Below are 20,033 nucleotides of genomic sequence, written 5' to 3'. Positions count from 1 at the left end.
CACCGTCATTCGTGCTGAGGAGGAAATATTTGCTCGAGAAAGAGGAATATTATAAGAGTCATAAACTCTTTTGAATAATAAACACCTGCATTTTGAAAATCATACATCTAAACAAATGCATTTTATTAGACAAACCAAATATATATTTATGAATACTAGGCCCAACTGCCTACTTCTTAGAGTGCACTGAATGCATATTTCTTGGTGACATCAATAGCCCAGTGGACAATTTTGTAACCCAAGGATACTGATTCAACCTCATGTATAGAGCATAATGTTGTAAAGTGAAATATGAAAGAGCACTGCTCCACCATAGTGTGTCCTTGTCACGTTCTGTGCAAATGTCCTTTCCTGTGCACGTTCAGATACCTTGGTCCCCATTCTTAATACCCTTTCCCTTCACATGTCACAGAGAATGTGGTGTTCGTAGGCCCGTCTTCCTATTCCCCTCTGAATGTCAATGCCAAGGAAAATGTCACACAAAGGACTTGTTACCGCACTACAATAGACTTCCCACACCGCTGGTGCTACCCCAAGGAGTACTACAGCCAAGCCTTGGGAACGAGCCGCTTCACTCAACTTTAAGATAAAAAGGACAGAATAGAGAACAGGACTTGCAACAATAGGTTAACAATCACTTACTTTATACATTTAGAGAAGCTGAGAAAGAGACTGAACTAAGGGATCGGCATAGTACCTCTGAGGAAGCAGTAAATTTAGAAAGTGTCGTGGACTGCTAGGTGTTTATGGCTACATGCCAAGAAGTGGTGAGGTTAAGGCTGAGGGAAGAGTTTAGAATATAAGGCATTAGTTGGGACTTGTGCTGGATAAATATTTGCCTATAAAAGCCCAAAGGTATTAAACCAAAACTGGCTTGAGCCACAGGTATGAAGCCATGTTTTTAATGGGCATAGAGGTTTAAAATGGGACAAGGAGATGAATGTTTGTCTAAAGGTGGAGCTATCAAAGAGAGCAGCTCTGGCTGGCTATGCAATAAATGAGATTAGGCATTTGAATACATCCTCCCATACCTAGCCAAATTAAAGTATATAGAGATAAATGGATCTATTAAGGCACAAAAGACTCATATCATCTACCTGATAAGGCTACCAAAGGAACATTTTCACTATCAGAGAAGAATAAAGCAGCCTGACAGGTGAGGTACACACTTGAGCATACTTAATAAAAAAAAGTACACAACTTTAGAGTTTAAAAGGACAGACATTGTCCAGACATATAGGTTCATTCACAGAGAATCATACGAAAACATACACACTGATACACACTCCTCACTGTAATCCCTCCTCATCCTTGCTTGGCTGAAAAGCTTTCCTCTGGCAGAACTGGGCCCATGGGAGCTGCAAAGTCAACCTTTTAAAATTGGAGGTGTCAGTCAGGGCCTTGTTTTCTGGTGCTAGCCAAATGGGCCCTTTCCTGAGTGAAAGGACTACCAGTTTAGACCAGAAAACAAGAGTGGATTGACTGCCCATGGAAAACACTGAGCATGTGACTTCAACCTAGTCGAGAGCATTGCCCAAGCCTGGGCAGAAATCTCAGCATCTTTTCAAATGCCCAGGTGGACAGACAAATGAGTCTCTGCTTGCTACTATTGTTACTGTAAAACAATGATTCCAACATGTATTTCTTTTGAAAGGAAAACTTAAACATACTCTATATAGGTAAGGTTTAGTTGACATCGCTGGTATATTAAAACTGTAGGAACTGTAGGAGAACTGTAAGTAAAACCAAACATTTGTCAGTGTGTCAAATAGGCTTTTGTTTTGTAAGCCTAACTTTGTTTAAAGTACTTCAGCATGTCATTTACTTTACTTCTAAAGTACTTACGAAATAAGAGAGGACATGAGAAGCATGCCATAGCTGAAAAATATGTATATAGTTTTTGATGTGGGTGAGGTTTGATTTTTTTTCTTTGTTCCTTAATTGCCATGGAAAAAAGAACATTAATAAAAACAAAAATGACATATTGGGACTGCCCAATGTTAAAGTGAGGATTAGTGCTGAGGACATCTAATGATAACTAACTACCAAACTAATGGCAACTTAGACCTCAAAGGGTTAAAGAGAACTTGTTAGAATCCTAAAATTACCTTTTAAAATGAATATACAGTATTCGGTTGCTTTTATTTCCGTTGTGGTAGGCAGAGCCTACCTGTCATCCTAATTTTTAATGATATGAAAATCAACAACAAAAAAAGTCTTTTATTTTTCTTAGCCTTTTTTTTTTGTTTAAGTTTCTCTATCATTTGCTACTCAAAGACATTCACTTTGTTGTAAATTTGCTAAAAGTAGGAGTGCAAACAAATTAGGAAATCTCACCAAACAAAGTCTGCTTCCCTCAACCGAAGATTAAGGAGCAAAGAACTCCATCTCTCACCAGTGCCTATATCAATCACTCATTCTGACAGCTCTCATTGCCGCAATGCCTCCACACATGCACTTGGCTGTGGTAACACTTGGGGTAATAGGTTGACAAATAATGACTCCAGGAGAGAGTGTTCTATGCCGTGTGGCCGTTAACCACAGTAATTTTGACACCCACTGGGTCCCATGTTTTACAAGCCACAATGACATCTGTGGTTAGCTGCATGTTGAAAGCATAATCTAAGCAGGTCTGTATCTTCTTCTAAGAGAGTAATGCTGTTAACTCACAAGCAGAAGCACGAAGCCAAATATTCTCCAGTGGATATCAGTGTAAGATGTTTTTTCATATGACTCATCATTCCACACCACAATGGCCTGTGAGTTAGTGTTAGCCACGTATACCCGCAATGTTAAATGTGCTAATTCACTATGTAACTGCAGACAGCAGCTTTTACAAGGAAACAAGCCAGCTGTTGTGATCAGTCAAGTATCGGACAGGGAAATAGGAAAAGAAACATGTGGAAATACTTGTTGAACTAAAACCAACACACAGATGTTGAGACATTTGCCGCCTCTCGGCTGGCCTTTCCTTTAATGCTAGAGCAGCTGGATAAGCAGAGTAAAGTTCAAATGGGTGTGGGTGGATGTTGGACATGTGGGGCTGGTGTGTAAAAAAATGTAAGAGGAGTATAAAGGCGGAAGACTATAAGAAGCTCAGTGGATATCAAAAGTGGGAGAAAAACCCCCAGAAAGGACTATGGAGATAAAGCTAGACAAAGGAGACACATACAGGCAGATGTGCACAACAAAGAGTATTTATAAATACTTTATTAATCCCCAGGAGGAAAATTCTCTTTTCCCTCGTCCCACTTCACAGAGAGATCGGACCAAAGAGTCAACATCAGAACAGCATCCCTGAAGCAAATGGGCTTTCTCTGGGTTACTAAAACATAAGTAGAAGATTATGTTTAAATGGGACCAATGCTCTGGGGTTTGATCTGGAAGCCGGAACTTAAAGGGCAGCCGCCACGCACCCAAGAAGAATTTGATGAATTGTTTATCACCTGCCTAATGTGGTTTATCTATATCCTACATCATAACAGCACTGTAAGTCTAATTCAGCGCAATTATCAGGGATTTGTTAATAGCATGATTTAAAGCGCCACAAAAAAACAGTGTAAACACAATTTCTTTACCCATTTTCATGGCCGTGCAGTTTTTGAACACACTCCCTCACTGTGATATGGATTCGATTTGACCCCAACTAGCATCACATTTACATTCTTTTGAACCACGATAACAAATCTGAGTCACAACTGACGATGCAGACTTGAGCTCACCCTCAACCCACATACATTCAAACTCTGGATGAACTTTGAAATCCTTCTCCCTCTTTTTACTTCTCCCTTTTTCCCCCCTCCTCGTAAACCATTTCTTTTTGATTTCTCTGCAGAGGGCCTGGTTGCTAAAGAGACCCACAAATATCACATATTCTGACCCCCTCGGTTGGCACAACTCTGCTAAATCCAGCTTTTCACAAGCTCTATGAAACAGCCAACCCCCACGCATTTGGAGTCGCTCAAACAGATGCAGATACACACACGCAGACTTGTCTATAACCCATGTGTCTTGTACCTGACCTCTCACACGGCCCTCAGTAAAGTACAGTGTTTAGCGCTTTAAGCTGCTTCCTACTACAAAGCCAGCTAATTGCTAGACTTTTTGTTGTGCATAATCTTATTTTCACCACTGACACAGAATATGATATGCGATGGGTGTGTGTATGAAGGAGGGGAGGGGGGTGGGGGGGCATATTAATCATGTTTATTTATCTGGACTAGGAGTTGAAATAAGCGACGAGACATCATTTAACAGCATGCTAAGCGAATCTCTGGTCGAGATAAATACTTCATTTTCTCTCCTCTCCCCGTGACGCTCCCTTGCTCATGACTGCTCCACTGACGCTACATCTAAACACCGGCAATAATAAAGACAATTATTTAGGCCTTTGATAATTATGTGTCAAAGGCAGCAAAAGCCACTAGATAATTGGGCGAAAACTGAATGGTAATCCACAATGGAGTTCCCTGTGGGGAGACAGGCAGACTCATCCCTAGAAAGAATGCAGAGTGAGAGAAAAGAGAGAAGCAGGCAAAGACAGAAAGATGAGAGCTCTTTAAGGGGCCTTGCTCACTGTCAGACAGTCAATGTGAAAAGCCACAATTATACACAGAGAGAGAGAGAGAGAGAGTGTGTGAATAGAGTGCAGCAAACAAGAGAAAGGAAAACAAGGGACAGAGAGAGAATGACAGAAAATAGGTGAGAATGAAAAAGGACAAAATGTAGAGTGTCAGTGAGAGTGAGCAAAGACTGAGTAGAGGCTAAGGGCGAGAGAAAGAGAGAAAGCGAGTGAGAGCAAGAGAGAGAGAGGGAAGCACCCCGCAATGATGCCAGTCAGAGACAAGGCTTATAATGTGGCTGCGCCATGCACTGCCAACAGCCACAGATAATCTAGGACTACCCACTGAGCACTGAAGCACTGCTTAAATATTTGATTGATTAACTGTCCTGTGCCTGCCAGAGAGTAAGAGGAGAGCATCAGAGAAGCCAGGGCGAACACAGAAAAAACAAACAAACACGCATGTGGGTGCACACCGGAAGGTTTGAAAACACATGGCTCAGACACACTAACACATACACCCCCATAAATCCATATACAACAACATTGGAAGAGGGGCACAAACACAAACACACGCAAACATGTACACATTGAAGGCATGTGCGGACTCTGCAAAGACAGTAGCAAGCACTAGGCAAGGGAAAACAAACTGACTGCTGCTTTCACAGAGACTCCATTTCCTATCATTTCCATCTAAAATTAATGAGGACAATGTAGATAAATAGCAGTTAGGTTGATTATGCTTATCTGGATTCGGCTTTTAACCAGAACTTGACTGACCACAGGAATGATGATGATGATGGTGTATGTGTGTCTGTACATGTGTTGTCTCTTTTATTTCTACATACTAATGTGTAGCTAGGAAGTGATCTGAGGTCATAGAGGGCGGACAGGAGTTGGAGTGCAGCGTGTTCAGATATCTTACCAATGATGTGACACACACACACAACACACTCATCCTTGTTCGTCCCTGGCTGTGAAAACACAGGCAGCTGACCCTCCACGCTCCAACACCCTCCACAGGAAGAGACAACACTGGCGCTTCCTGTGGCTTTGAAGCAGCGGCCTCAGGTCCCCTGTCGGTCCCCGGTTTCCTTTGTCTTAACTGCAGGAAGGAAGGCCTCTCTAGCATGAGGCCACTGGGCCCTAGGGAACGAGAGGGAGTATGTTTGTGTATGTGCAACCTTTAGTGTGGTGGGAGTGTGCAGAGGTTTTGCTCGCTGAGGTCACATGCATTTACTTGCAGGGTTTCCCCCCCTCTGGTTCTCTCAGGTGCATAAACTTCTGTTGTGGCAGGCAGAGTGACAGAGCAGGAGAAAACTGCAATAACTTCCTCCGCTGTTTCCTCTCACGACTGTCCGCCAAAAGCATGATGGAGCGATGGAGAGAAACAGAGGATGGTGGGTGGAGGGACGGGGTGACGGGGCGGCATTGCTGAGATGTGTGAGTGACGGCACCGGACACTGGGTAGAGGGAGGTAGCGCATGTCAGTGTATGCGCTGGGAAGGATTCTGTGTGTGTATAAACATGCAAACCACACGCACTCACAGGCGCACAGACACGCACCGACAACAGTGGGGGTGATGAGGAAAAGGAAGGCCAATAAATATTTACTGACACAGCAGAGGTGGAGAATGGTTGTTCACTGGTGGAAACAAAAGGCAGAGGATGAGGAGCTGCATGCCAGGAAACCTGCTGGCTGCGGGCGTTGCGCCCCGCTTGTGCCCACATGGAAAACAAGAGAAAGATCGGAAGACAGGAAGGAGGAGAGAGAAAGGGCAAGAAGAAAGGGATGAATGGTGTCGGAAAAAAGTTTATCGTAAATAATAGTATAGTGTGACAGAGAAAAGAGACAGCCCTAAACCCGATTAATTTAGTTTATTACAGGTTTATTACAGGTTTATTAGTTTAATACAAATTAACAGGATTGAATGAGAGTTTTTATATGTAATACTGTATGTGTATATTCATTAAACTACTTTCTGTTTGCCCGGAAGCCAGAGATTCTAGGCACATTGGCCCCCTGGACTTATCACCGTTTGTTTTGGGGGTTTTTTGGTAATATGGGACAGGTTTGATATGATCTATTTCAACTGTGTCCAGAGGCACTTTGCCCTGCGCTGGCTGATAACATCCTGTGGAAATCCAAAGTGAACTGAGAGGTTCCTGACTAATTTGCATTTGCACATCTGGCTGGTGAGGCCAGGCTGTTTGGAGCTTAGCGAAGCTCTCTTCACATAGTCACAGATTTTCTACATCAATCTCGCTCTTCCTGATAGCGACATGTAATTGCATAAGCACTTAAATGTTTGAATTCCAACAGGGTTTCACTAACAGCTTATTTACAAATCGTGAACACATGGTAAATTAAGCAGCAGCTTAAATGGACAGCAACAAGGTGTAGTTACTACAACAAAATTTAACAATTTCTTATTAACATCTGGACAGTGGTAGTATTTATAATACATTTATAGTACACCCATAATGTTCTCTGAAATCACACGGACAGTTAAGAAGTGGACAAATATTTGTAACATTACAATTTGGAATTTTTATTTTTTTAAATTTCTTAGTGACACTAAAAGAAATTCTTCAAATTGTAAATCTATCTAGACAAATTTTTATTTACAAAGTGAAACTGTGGCATGTTAAAAATTTATTTTTAATTTAATTGTATTTTTCTCATGATAAGTGACACAAGGTATCGTGGATAGTGACTTTATTGTTCCCAAATCAGTGGCCATATTAACAGCTTCAATCTAAAGTTTGGAATGGGAAAGTTACTTTGCGAAGCGCACACAGGCCTCCTCGTTGTCTTTTCTCTCCTTTTTTTTACTCTAAAAGTGCTTCTTTCTTGTCTTTCTCTCTGTTTCCCAACCCTCCGGCAATGCTGTAAAATAGAAACCTAACCTCAATATTTTCCCTCACGGTGCTGGGACTTGCTGGCCCATTAAATTCCCCTTCCCATGTGTCAGCTTGCACATTTCTACCATGAAATTTTTGTATAATTAAACTTTCTTAATGATTTATAAGCTATAATAATAGCCCTAAGTATTTCGGAGCAGGTTAAAGGGACAGTCTTTAAGTGTACACCGGGGGATGACCCTGTTTTAACATAGATTTGGATGGGTGACTCTCAGTTGGAGACGAGGATGGAGAGGGCAAGGGAGAATGGGATTGATAGAGGCAGGGAGTGAACGAGAGGGCCTAACAAGGGTGGATGGAGGAGGAGGGTGAGACCTCTGGGTTATAACTCAGGGTGATACTGACACTGAGGAAAAGCAAGGGCTTCCTGAACCCACCCACACACACACACACACACACACACACAGATGTTTGCTCTCTGCTGCCTCTGTGATGGTGAGGCTGATATGATTGCCACTTAGGAAATCAGTGTGTTTTCACACCACTCTCTGCTCTGCCAAAGCTAATGTGTTAAATATCCATTGGGTACTGCTGTCCATTTCTAAGACACACACAGCCTTAGGGGTTGATAAACACTGATTTCTTGTACTAACGGAGCCCAGAGTTGGCATCGAAGCCAACATTTCTAAATTGGGGTGTAGTGAGAAAATTTCAACAAGCTATGAGTTGGAATTTTCATTGTGGGAATTTCCAGCCAATTTTTCTAAATTTGTTATGAGAACGGTGAAGTACAGCTAAATTTTAATCCTTTTTCCCCCATTCTTGTTGTTTTTGGGAACAGAGCCTGTTTCTTCTTTTTTCCCAGCTCAAGCTTTCTTTTTACAAGTTTTTTAGTTTTCATACAAATCCAGTTTTATAGTTTTACAGATCAAGACAAAAAGTCCAGCTACTGTACGTTCTTTGAAAGGGTTGTGTCTGCTCATGGCCAAATATACCAAATATCTCGGTGGAGAGTCATACACCTTCACTTTAAATAAGGAAAAAAGAAAGAGAAGTAAAAGTAGACAGCAAAAAAACCCTAATATGGACAAGCATACTACCCTACTTAGTAGAAGTGTGTGCTTAAACTACCCGGGCCACTTGAAAAACACATGGGAAAAAGTTCCGGAAAAAAAGGAAAGGGGAGGGGAGGTAAAATGACAACGAAAGTGTTCCTCCCATCAGTTATCATCTTCTGCTCCTTCATATTTGCTCGTCTCCTGTGCCGCAGGGCAAGGACAAAAGAGAGGGGCCAGAAAAAGAAGAAAAAAAGAAAAGAAAAGAGGAAAAGGCTCTGTGAACTTGCTGTACTCAAAGGCAGAAGAGAGTGAGGGAGGGAAATTTACAGAAGGCCAAATGAAATTAATGGTAATATATAACAATCTGAAATTAACTTCTCATTGCCACTAGCCATGATTTAAAACAGCTTTTTAACGAGAGGAAAGATGAGTCAGAAAAGAAAGAGAGGGGAAGGGGTTGAGGCCATATTACAAATTGGACAGGCTGGGGGTAGCTCCAAGTTAATTTTCCCCATCATGTAAAAAACTTTGCAGTTCGCAAGGCATGCTCACTTAAATTATTATTATATTTATGCCCAAAGTAATCAAGACATGAGACCAAAATCTAAAAAAAATAATACTGAAGCAGAGTTTAAGAAAACACAAAGTAATTCAATTAGCCAATTTTATAGACCGGATAAAGAAAAAAAAGTTCATTTTAGATTATATCACAAAATACTCTGTTGGACCAGATTTAATATCAAATCAGAGGACTATAATAATAATAATAATAATAATAATAATAATGTGATCAACAACAACAACATTCCTTCCTCTTTTGAGTACATAAAAAATTACTACAGTATTTAACAAATTAAACGTAAACCTCGCAAGAAAAAAAAGGCACACCAGTTGAAGTTCTTTTCAAGTGATATTGTTGATTAAAAACAAAGCTGTAGAAGAGGAAAATGGGCACACACACGCACACACACACACAGAGCACACACACATAACTCCGTATAAAGCATATTATTAATCTTATAAAAAAAAGCAATTAAATCAAAGTGGTATAGAGCCTGAAGCTATGAGGACTGTCAATTCTGCTGGAAATGCCACAGAAGATTACAGTTGGGTTTGTGGATTCCATGAACCCTTTTTTGATTAGGGGGAGTCAATTATTTCTTATTACTGAAGATGCTATTTCGGAAAAAGACCTTGTCAGTCAATCATGCAAAAAGTCCTCGAAACGCGTGAGTAAATCGTTAAAGAGAGAGGTGGAGGCAGGCTGGTGGATGGGTAGGTTCGGTGGTGGTGGTGGTAGTGGGGGAGGGGGTGTCACTGACCCTTTTCCCTACCCAAACTCCTACTTGTAGTGAAATTACCTTTTAACTATTACACTTCTGTCAGGTCTTTGTCAGCGTATGGTAATTAGGGCCTTCGGTAGAGCACATTTGAAAAGAAAATATATTTATTAGTTTATCTCAGAGAAAGGCATTTATGCAGAGCTGAAGGTAAGTTTGAATGTAGTGATTATCTTGTCATTTTAAAATATTTTTTTCTCCGTGTGTGCACCGTCTGTGTGTATGTGTGTGCATGTCAGCACGAGTGAACCCTATATATGACGTCAGGTAATGTGCTATTGTGTGAGATATGTGCCTGGGTGGACAGACACATGTGCATTCATACATATATAAAATATATATTTATACGCGCGCGTGCACGTGTGTGCATAAGCTGCATTCAGCACACTGATGGGCGAGCGCAGCACATTTCTCCCGTCCTCTTTGTTCTGTGTTGGGTTTGACACCTCTAAACAATAACAGCGCCTCACTTCGCCCAGCCCCAACCCACCACCAACCACACACTGCATGGATGGGAGCTGCCAATTAGCACTATCAAACACCCCTCATCAGCTGTCTCCTCACCATAGACAACAACGCAAATCAATAATTCGGTTTTCTTCAAAAACAATCACATTCATCAGCGGACTTAACGATAAATGAGGCAAAAGAACATGGTCACTAATTGCAAACTATAGCTTCTGCAATATACAAAGGATACAAAGAACAAAACTAGAGTACTGCTGGGGTATCCACACGAAGTGGAGCGAAACTAGAAGCTGCCGACTAGCAGAGTAAAAACAAAACAGAAACAAAGGTCTGCGTCCTCTCCGTCTCCTCTCAACAGTGGCATCCAAATCCTAGTCCGATTGCTAGGCATTTGAATAAACAGGACAGTTGTTCTCGTGCACTTGTTTTTACAGACATTCTCCAGTCTGAAAATGTTCCACCGTCCTTCTTATTTATTTTTTTTATCATTTTCAAATGCTGTGTTTTGTTGGCGGCCAATGGGCAGCCAGATGATATGGTATGACCCAGGGGATAGAGGCCGAAACAGGGAGAGAGACATGAAGAGGGGGGGCCTGTCATGGAGTGAGAGTCTCTGAGGGCTGGAGGTGAGCAGAGGTGGCTGAGAGATGACTGTCGTTCTTCTCAGTGGTCCAAGCCCTTTTCATTAACCCACACCCCTGGGTTCACCAAACAGAAACAGGGGGTGAGTGTGAGGACAGGGGGACGTGGATGGGTGCTGAGCAGTGGCCCCGGTGACCACCAGAGACCTGCCGCCTGTCTGCCTTCCTGTCTGTCTCAGTGCAGATCTGTGTCATCCATTACAGACAAGGGACTGATTTTTAACAAAATGCAAACACAAACAAGAGCACATGCATGGTCAGGCAGACAAAGACGAAGCATGCATACAAAAATACACAAGCATCGAAACCTTCTAAGGAAAAGAGAGGGGTAACAAAGGACAGGCAGTGCCCCCTAGTGTTTTCATCAAAGAGAACTCAGACCAAACCAACTAACCATCACCCTAAGCAACACCACGAAAACAGAAATGAAAGGACAGCGAGGGAGCGCGGAGAGATAGAGGCGAAGGGAGGCAAGAGGTGAAGAGGCTTAATTCATGAGAAAAATGGCTTCACGTGTGGAAGGCACAGTCAGGGCGGCGGGTGGAAGGAGCCAGACTGGTGAAAGGAATACGAGGATGGAGAAAACAAGGCAGAAGAAGAGATGGATGTTAACAAACGATGATGGGGGATGGGGATCTACTGAACATGTTAGTTGGTTGGTGGTGATGAGGTTAAAAGTTATCTGACACCACCGAGCTATTTTTAATGCTCAAGGCCACAAAAGTAAGAACGTAAGTGGTGGAGAAAGAAAGAGGTAGAGGCAGGCCATGCATGAAAGCCAGTGTCAGCGGAGTCCAGAGGAATAGTCAAGTGTGAAGCCATCTAATAGGAACGCAGAATATATATGAGACAGAGACACACATGCTTTCAAAGACCCTTGCCTGCTAACTGATCTGAATATGAACCATGAACTACTGACATCATGATGGGAGGAATCAAAAACTAGTTCACTGGGACAACAAACAGGCCTTATGGAGTAAAATGAAAACTCTGGTTTAACAATGAAAACATTTATACCCAAATATGGTATTTTCTAAAAAAAAATCTGTGAATGTGTGTACGATTTTTTTCTTTTTCTTTTTAAATCGGACCGCAGGATCAGCCTCATATTCCCACCATGAAACAAGGCCTACCCTTCAGTGAGCTCCATATTCAACTCCGAGCCGGCTAAGACATCAAAGGGTGCTCCACACCAGGAGTCTCTGCCTCACTCTCCTTCTCCCTTCCTCACTCTACCTTCCTTTGGTCTTTCATAACCCCATCGTATTTCACAGCACATAAAGCCTTAAAATGGCACATAAAACAGTTCATCTCTTTTCACTGTCGGCTTTCCAGGCTTAAAAAATTAAATATGTTTTACTGCAGGTACATAACTAAAACACATCCATGGAAAAAACTGCCATAAAAGATTCAAACAAGGCTTTCCGTGAGTATTGAAGGCTATAGAATTGGGAATATATCAGCTGAATAGCCCATATAGGATAAACCAAGTTTAAAAAGCAGAAAAAAATGAACCGACTGAAACACTGTGGCACTGCCTGTTTTCCATTTACCATCAGTCTCATCAGTATGTGCCTTCGGCTTAAAAGCTGCACTTATAAGTAGAAAACAAACCCCACAAGTTACGCACTGCAAGTTATGCACTGACACAAAAAAATGACAGGCACTAAAAAATTCCTGTGACCCTGGTACTTAAGGTTTAGACCGATACCACAGAAAACCAACATAGCAGTCACTGAACTTTAAAAGCAGTCGTAGACAGACAGAGAGAGAAAGAGGGAGAGAGATAGAGGATGAAGTGGATGAAGATGCAGAGTTTGAAAGACAAAAAGCAAAAAGGGAAAAGAGAATAAAAAGAAAGACAGAAAAGAGGAGCAAATGAGAGAGGGTTTAAACTTCAACCCTAGAGTCACTGAGTTCACTGACATTTGCACCAGGATCCGCCTAGCTGTGCCTCACAGCTTTTCAAACACAACACTTTCTCTCCTTTCAATCCCTAAGACGTATTCTCCCTGCTACATTTGCCACAGAATGAGACCATTCACAGTCTTGAGGGCAGAGTGGAAAAATAAAAAGCAAAACAACAAAAACGTAAAAGCAAACTGGATTCCAAGTGTCGAAATCGAGCGATGCTTGCGTGACAATTTGCAACCCCGGTATGGGCTCGAGATTCCTCTCCTATATTGTATTCTTACCGAAGGATTAACAAGTGGGAAAGAAAAAAAATGACACGTGACAAGTGATTCATTTGAGCTGTCAACATGTCATCTTCAACACATTCAAACCTCGTGTCAAGCACTTGTATTCCCTCTTCGGTGAAGGTGACCTAGGTCGTAACCAGATGACACACCCAGACACAGCAGGTGAATGCATGAAAATACCACAGTGGGAACAGCGAATGTGAGATGATAAAAGACAAGTCAGAGTAAAAAAGGAGAAAAAAAATAATCCACTTGGTAAATATTTGGGGAAAGTTTTTAAACTTGCATTTTACGATCACTTATTATTTGACATACTTGATGGTACTGAGTTATAAGGTTGAGATCGCTATTTAATTTAAAATGATTTCACACAAAATAAACAGCACTCGAGGGATGAAGTGCGAGAATGATGAATCACTGGGAAAAATGAGTGGTTTTAGGGCGAGATGGTTGAAAAAGACAAATCTAAAAGACATAAAAAATAGTGTGAAGGAGAGAGGAGTGAGGTCATTCTCGAGTGAAGGATAAGAATCGCTGGGAAAGAATAGAGCGGCAAAATCTGGTGTGAAGTTGAGGTTAAGAGAGGGAAGGGAAAAGAAAGTGACTGAATCAGAAGCAAAGGGGAAGAGCAAAGAACAAAGTAAAATACCATATACACCATGAAACCAAATAAAAACAAGAAAATGAAAAGAGGCGAGTTTAAGTGGTAAAAGAAAGTAGATACTAGGAGGGTCACCAAAGAAGCTTAGAAGTATTTTATCCACAAAAAGCAGCGGCAGGAGGGAGTGGTTTGACATTTAAAAAAAAAAAAAAAAACAGGGAGGCAAAGGGAAAGTAAGAATTACGGCGAATTTGGTTGCCATGTAAAGGAAAAAGGCAATAAATGAGAGAGGAGTGGGGGGAAAATGGATAACAGTGCCCAATGCGTATTAAAGAGCGAATAAAAGAAAGATAGAGGTCTGAAGAAAAAGAGAGGGAAGAGATTGAGACCTTGCCGCTGAGGCAACGAGCCGAGTGGAACGGGAAAAGCAGACAAAGCTGCGCACTGCTTTCACAAAGCAGAACAAAGAGAAGAGGTGCATCATGGGAATCTGATCCTTGCGCCGCTACTGACGCCATGCTGGATAAAGACACAATGGCACATATGCACAAGTCAAAATGCATGTATGGCTTTATGCGACACCCAAAGTCATGACTGCATGATTAGACCTGTCTGAGTGAAATAAGTCTACTTCAGTAAATACTTCAAGAAATATAGCTGTACATCTTCAGCCTTTATAAGAATTCACAACTACAGTAAGACTATGGATGGTTGACAGCAGAGAAACCCTGAGCAATCCTAGACAGCATCCTCTCTGAGGAAGTGAAAGGTAAAGTGAGGGAAGACTGTCCAAGCAGCCTACAAGGAAGACAGTTTTACTGAGAGGGAGAGAGAAAACAAGTAACAGACAGCTTAGAGGAGAGTTTGCTCTGTAGCACACTGATACAAGCAGACCAGGGCGAGGATGAACAGGAAGGGAGGAGGTCTGCTCAATTTCAGCAGTACTTCAGGTAGAAGAAAAGGCAATATATGTTTGAGTGTGCTGAATGTTTTATATATTTTATTGTGTGCAATTTTACTGAATCCTACTTTCTTAAGCAGCTTACTCGAGGAAACACGGGCTGAAAGAGGGATAACGTAGGTGGCAATGGAAAGTGTTTCATACTTTGATAGTTCTAAAACTCATAGAAAAAAGTATGCAAAGTATTAATTATTGGTTTTCCATCTATCAGTTATGACTCCATCTTGCCCCTCTCTTTCTTTTTTCTCTCCTTTCTCCCTCCGTCGGTCCCTCTCTCTCTTCCTCCGGCAGGTCTGATATGCTAGAGCTGCAGCTGAACTCTGAGTAGCACTGTCTCCGGGAAAAAACAAAGTGATCAATGTGAGAAGGCACGGGGCGCTCATGGACAGGCCAATCAATGGTGGAAAGAACCTTGCCCAGGGCCTTATGCAAATGGAAGCACGTCCTGTAACCTCGGGAGTGAACATGCGCACTAGATCAATGGGACGAGGGTAGAACCTTACAGCAAGATCAGCCTCAGCCAGTAAATATGTAATGATGAATCCCTCAAGATTTAACTGAACTCAAATGAACTTTAACTAGCTCTGTGTTTTATATCATAAAGTGGTGAATAAGACCCTGTGTTGAATAGGTTTGGCTATGGGGTGGATGGGCAGCGCAAGAGGGATTAAAAAAGAGCCTTTGCACAATGATGCACTAAGGACAGATGGATTTTGCACTTCCTTTTTACTAGGAAGGGGAAAAAAAACAGGAAGACAAAAAGGTGAGACTTGTGAATAGTCACCTCAACAATACTTGTTTGAGATGTAATGATTTTCAATTACATCACCATGGCAACATCTTTGTGTTTTGAAAAAATAATAATAAAGGAGAGGAGTGGGTAACCGGGACGAGCTAGTGAAAGCTTGCTCGACCATTGAAAACCATGGATGGTCAGACCAAGGACTAGACCAGACAAACGATTCATAACCAACATTTAGTAATGCCTCCATCTGCTGGAGTCTAAAATTGGTGCCAATCAAAGTCTAATATAGACAAATTAGAAGGAGCATCTTTATTATGTACAAGATAACTGTTGCACTCAGGAAACTGACAACTTTGTTGCTTATAAGCAGATGTCTATAATAAAATGACAGCAGCTTACCGAACTGTTGAGAAAAGCGCACACGCCTTCATACATACAGAGAGAAAGAGGGAACTGAGGAAATGAAGTCCTAAAGTGTATTGACTGATCCGGCATCACAGCTTCAGGTGAAAGCAACAGCTTCTGTCTGCCTCTGGGCTGTTAAATGCACTATAGGAAAATTTTGATCAAAACAAGATATATAAATTCCCCAGATTGTAAAAAGTCTGGAATAACAACTGGTACCTTGAATTGGCCTTGGTAGCTGGCTACGTCTCAGATAAGCATCTACCTAGCCACACCTGCAGTAGCCCTTCAGCTGAAACAAAGTTCAGGGAAACAGCTGTTAAAACATTAAACACATCACTTTTTTCAGAGCTTCTCTTGCCTGTCTACCTTTGCTGTGTTGTAAAAACACTCTATATTAATCTCTCTGACTGGCATCGGATAATTACTAAAAATGTGGAAAAAGACAACTGACTGCAATAATGCAAATGTGAAAGGCGGTAGCAAAACAGAAGGAAACTTTGGGATTCAAAAAGGTTTTACATACTTTTTTAATCAATGTTAAATTCAATGGCACTTAAAAGCCTTTTTTTTTACTCATAAGCAGTGTTGGGACTAACGTGTTATTAAGTAACGCGTTACAGTAACTACATTATTATTGTGGTAACGAGCACGGTAACTAGTTATTATCCCAAAACCGGGAACGCGTTACTCGTTACTGGGATTTAGATAGGCTCGTTATTCGTTACTTCGTGTGGTGGCTATCGCGGACCTTCCACAGATTCAATAACATTAGCAAGTGGTGGAAGCCAGCAGGTGGATGAAGGAAAAAGGAGGCAAGAGGAGAGACCCGAAGCGGCTGCTGGTCCAAGAGTGTCAGGTGAACTGAACTTCAGGTAAGAAGTTATAACCTGCAGTCCATCTGGGTCAGATATGAACCAGGGTTAGGTGGAGTTTATTTTCGTTATGCTGACTTTTTCGTACTGCGTGCTAGCTAGCATGACGGAGTTTCTATACAGCTGGGTGGGTGCTATGTTACTGATGTTGAACTTTATTTTGTTCATAAGGTTAATTATTAGAGTTGACAACCGTGCCGTAAAAAACGGAATCGTCTCGTATTCAGAGAAAATATTACGTGTTTCGTATTGAGGTGAAAAGGAACAGTTTGTCCCGGACTTCAGCTACAATGAAAAAGACACAAAGCTGGAGTTATTCTGTGTTTACGCTGCACAGCTTCTTCTCTCATCCTCTCACCCTCCCTCTCCTGTTTCTACTTCAATCATGAAACTGATCAATGATCAGCTGATCGGCTTTTCTCTCTTGTTTATTTATCGCCCACTTTGCGGCAGAAAGAGGAAACCAGCGGATGTCGCGGTAAACAACAGCAGCACGTTTGATCAGCTGTTGTTAGAATTTATTTAATATTAATTTCTAGTATCAGCTGATGTTGGCTGGAGCCACAGCTGTAAACCTGCTGGTCATGATATCGGTTTGGTTATGTGATGAGAGGGAAACATGAAGATGAAACCAGGAGATGTCCTTACTGAATCATCAGAGCTGTGATGGAGAAACAGGTTTACCTTTCAGGTGACATGAATGAGTTGAAGGGAAGTTATGAACTGTTTCTGAGAGACAAATAACACCATTATCCTTTTTTAGGTAGCTGACAGCTGGTAACTGTGCAGGGGCAGGTCTAGCAAAGTGTTGCCAGGGGTCCATGTAGGGCATTAAAAAGGAAAGGGGGCACAAGGGAATACTTTCTTATTCTCATTTAAAATGTCTCACTTTTAAAAAAATAATTATCTGAGTCTTGCAACAAACAATTGATAGATTGATACATATATACCATCAGAACAGTGTACATCACTGTCACAACAGTGTTTGTTTTCATTCAAAGGCTTTATGATTTTTCCTATAATGGTGGGCCGGTCTCTAGTCAAAATGCCCGGGACGATTTTTTTGTCCCAGTCCAGCTCTGTATGCAGCTCATCTGCAGTCTGGTGTTACCTACATCTTCCTATTCAGAAGGCAGAATTTCCGAGTTCTGAGTACAATCGAAAGCACCACAACTGCAGTTTTTGTGTTGGATGTAAAAAGCAGGCTAGGATAGAATCAGGCGTGGGATTTCTCTCGTGGAAATGTGCACATTATTTTTTCCTTTCTATTGGTAGGTGGCACAGTGCACTTGTGGCAAGTAAGCAAGCTAGAAGACTGGCAATCTTGCTGGGTATCCAGTTACGGAAGCAACACATTAACAAGAGAATTCTGAGTAAAACCAAAGTTACTTTCCCTAGTAACTAGTTACTCTGAAAGTAACGAGTAACTTGAAGTAACTGAGTTACTTTTGATAGAAGTAACTAGTAATGTAACTAAGTTACTAATTTAAAGTAACTTACCCAACACTGCTCATAAGATATCAACTACTAACTAGTTAGCTGGCCAGTTAGTGGTAGCTACCAATAAGACAGTTTGAAAGACAAACTAAAAAGTATATCAGATGCTAGCAGAAAACAGGAAAGAAGAAGGTAAAAAAGTCAATAGGCAACTGGGAGCAACTGTTTTCTAGGAAGATTCTTGGTAACTGAAGTCATTTAGACTACTTCTCGTCTGCTTACTGTGTAAACAATCTGACTAAAGTGAGAAAGGCAGTTTAATCTAGAGGCAAAAAATATCCCTATTTTTACATTTATGCTCCTGAGATCTCGATTAACCTGCAACTTCAAAACAATAAAACAACATAATTAATAATGAAGGAAATTAAAAGCAAACCTAGGAAGCAAACAAAAAACGAATCTATCACAAAATCAATTACCCTTGATATTATTGAAGGAATAGCACAAGAGACATAAGAGGTAAGTATTTTCAACCCCCCACTCTTCACTAACACCACAAATGCAATCTAGAACCCAAAGATGCTCCTGAAACATAGAGAGAAATACCAACAAAGGTGAGAATAATGGCGACGTATTGAAGGGAATACTTCACAAAGCCTATTGTGTGAGTATCCTTTTCAGGCAGCAAACCCGCTGTAATTTGGTCTGCGTCATCTGCCTCTAGTCACAATGCAGCACTACAGCTTTGAAATGGATGGCAAATGAAGGCCATTTGTACATAATCACAGCAGATAGAAGAATTCAGGGGCCCTACAATGTGTTGTTGAGGTGGAAAGAAAGACCTTGGTCTATCTGTGGCAACCAGCACAGCTAAGGTTTTGGCAAGGGGGGTCTTTTTTTTTCCAGAAACAAGCAAATCAATTCAAATCAAATCAGCTTGCTAGCCGTGACATTTAAACAGTTCAATTTACATCCTTATGTTAAGAGGAGAGGCGCTCTCTAAGATCCTATTCATTCACAAAGAAATTAGACGGCTGTATTTCAGCCGCTTAATAGAGCAAATATGCTGTAGTTGTACAGAGGAAGAAACCATATCTTTTCATGGCACACAAAGGGCCAGGCATTGTCTGTCATTACGACCAGACCACAAAAACACACAGAGAGATAATATACATAATATAGACAGGACAAGAAAACAGCGCCATGCATTAACACGTACGTGCACACCCAAGTGCGCACCAAAACACACACACACATCCAATTACACATGCACACTTTGTCAGTGGAGATGGTGTATGTCCTGAGGGCTGCTGTCCTGCCGTGCAGGCTGGCAGGCACTTTTGTCGTGGTGGTCCTTTTGTTTCACATCAAACAAAACGCCACAGCTTTGCATACGGCTCCACTAATTTCTGCTAGTGTGCCCCAGCCATTTATCATTGCCTCTCACCCTCTCCTCCTCTCTTGTCCTCTCCTCTCCTAACGTGGCGCTGATAGCAGCTCTCTTAACCAAGCTGTTCTGCTCAGGACGATACAGGCTTCTCCAGGCAAAGGCTGAGACGCACAGAAGTGTGCATATACATACGTGCAAGCACATAAACACACATGCAACCAGACAAACACAGAGCCCGTGCAGAAGACACAGAATCACGCGCGCACACATATAAGCACAAGCAGACAGACATACATGCAGGAAACTGCTCTACAACTGCACCGCTTGCAAGCCCGCCAGCTATGGAGAACCTTGAGATAAAAACAAACCTTCTCTTCATCCCCTCCAGAAGCAAGAGACAGGCAAGCACTTAGAGTTTCGAAGGCAGGCGAGACGTGCATACAGCATTAGATGAGGGGATTTTCGAATGGACGACTTCAGAGCAG

General features: G+C 41.7%; 1 protein-coding gene across 1 annotated transcript in view; it reads right to left on the bottom strand.

The window, feature by feature from the left end:
- Positions 1-20,033, bottom strand: part of arb2a (ARB2 cotranscriptional regulator A) — a 166,591-nt gene that overhangs the window by 66,998 nt on the left and 79,560 nt on the right. The gene's annotated exons all lie outside the window — the stretch shown is intronic.

Source organism: Aulonocara sp. 'chitande type north' Nkhata Bay, linkage group LG12, assembly GCF_057382095.1.
Source record: "Aulonocara sp. 'chitande type north' Nkhata Bay isolate Kocher_YH1m ecotype deep benthic linkage group LG12, A_spYH_male_GT1.1, whole genome shotgun sequence".
Lineage (NCBI taxonomy): Eukaryota > Metazoa > Chordata > Actinopteri > Cichliformes > Cichlidae > Aulonocara > Aulonocara sp. 'chitande type north' Nkhata Bay.
This window is presented reverse-complemented; position numbering and strand designations above follow the sequence as displayed.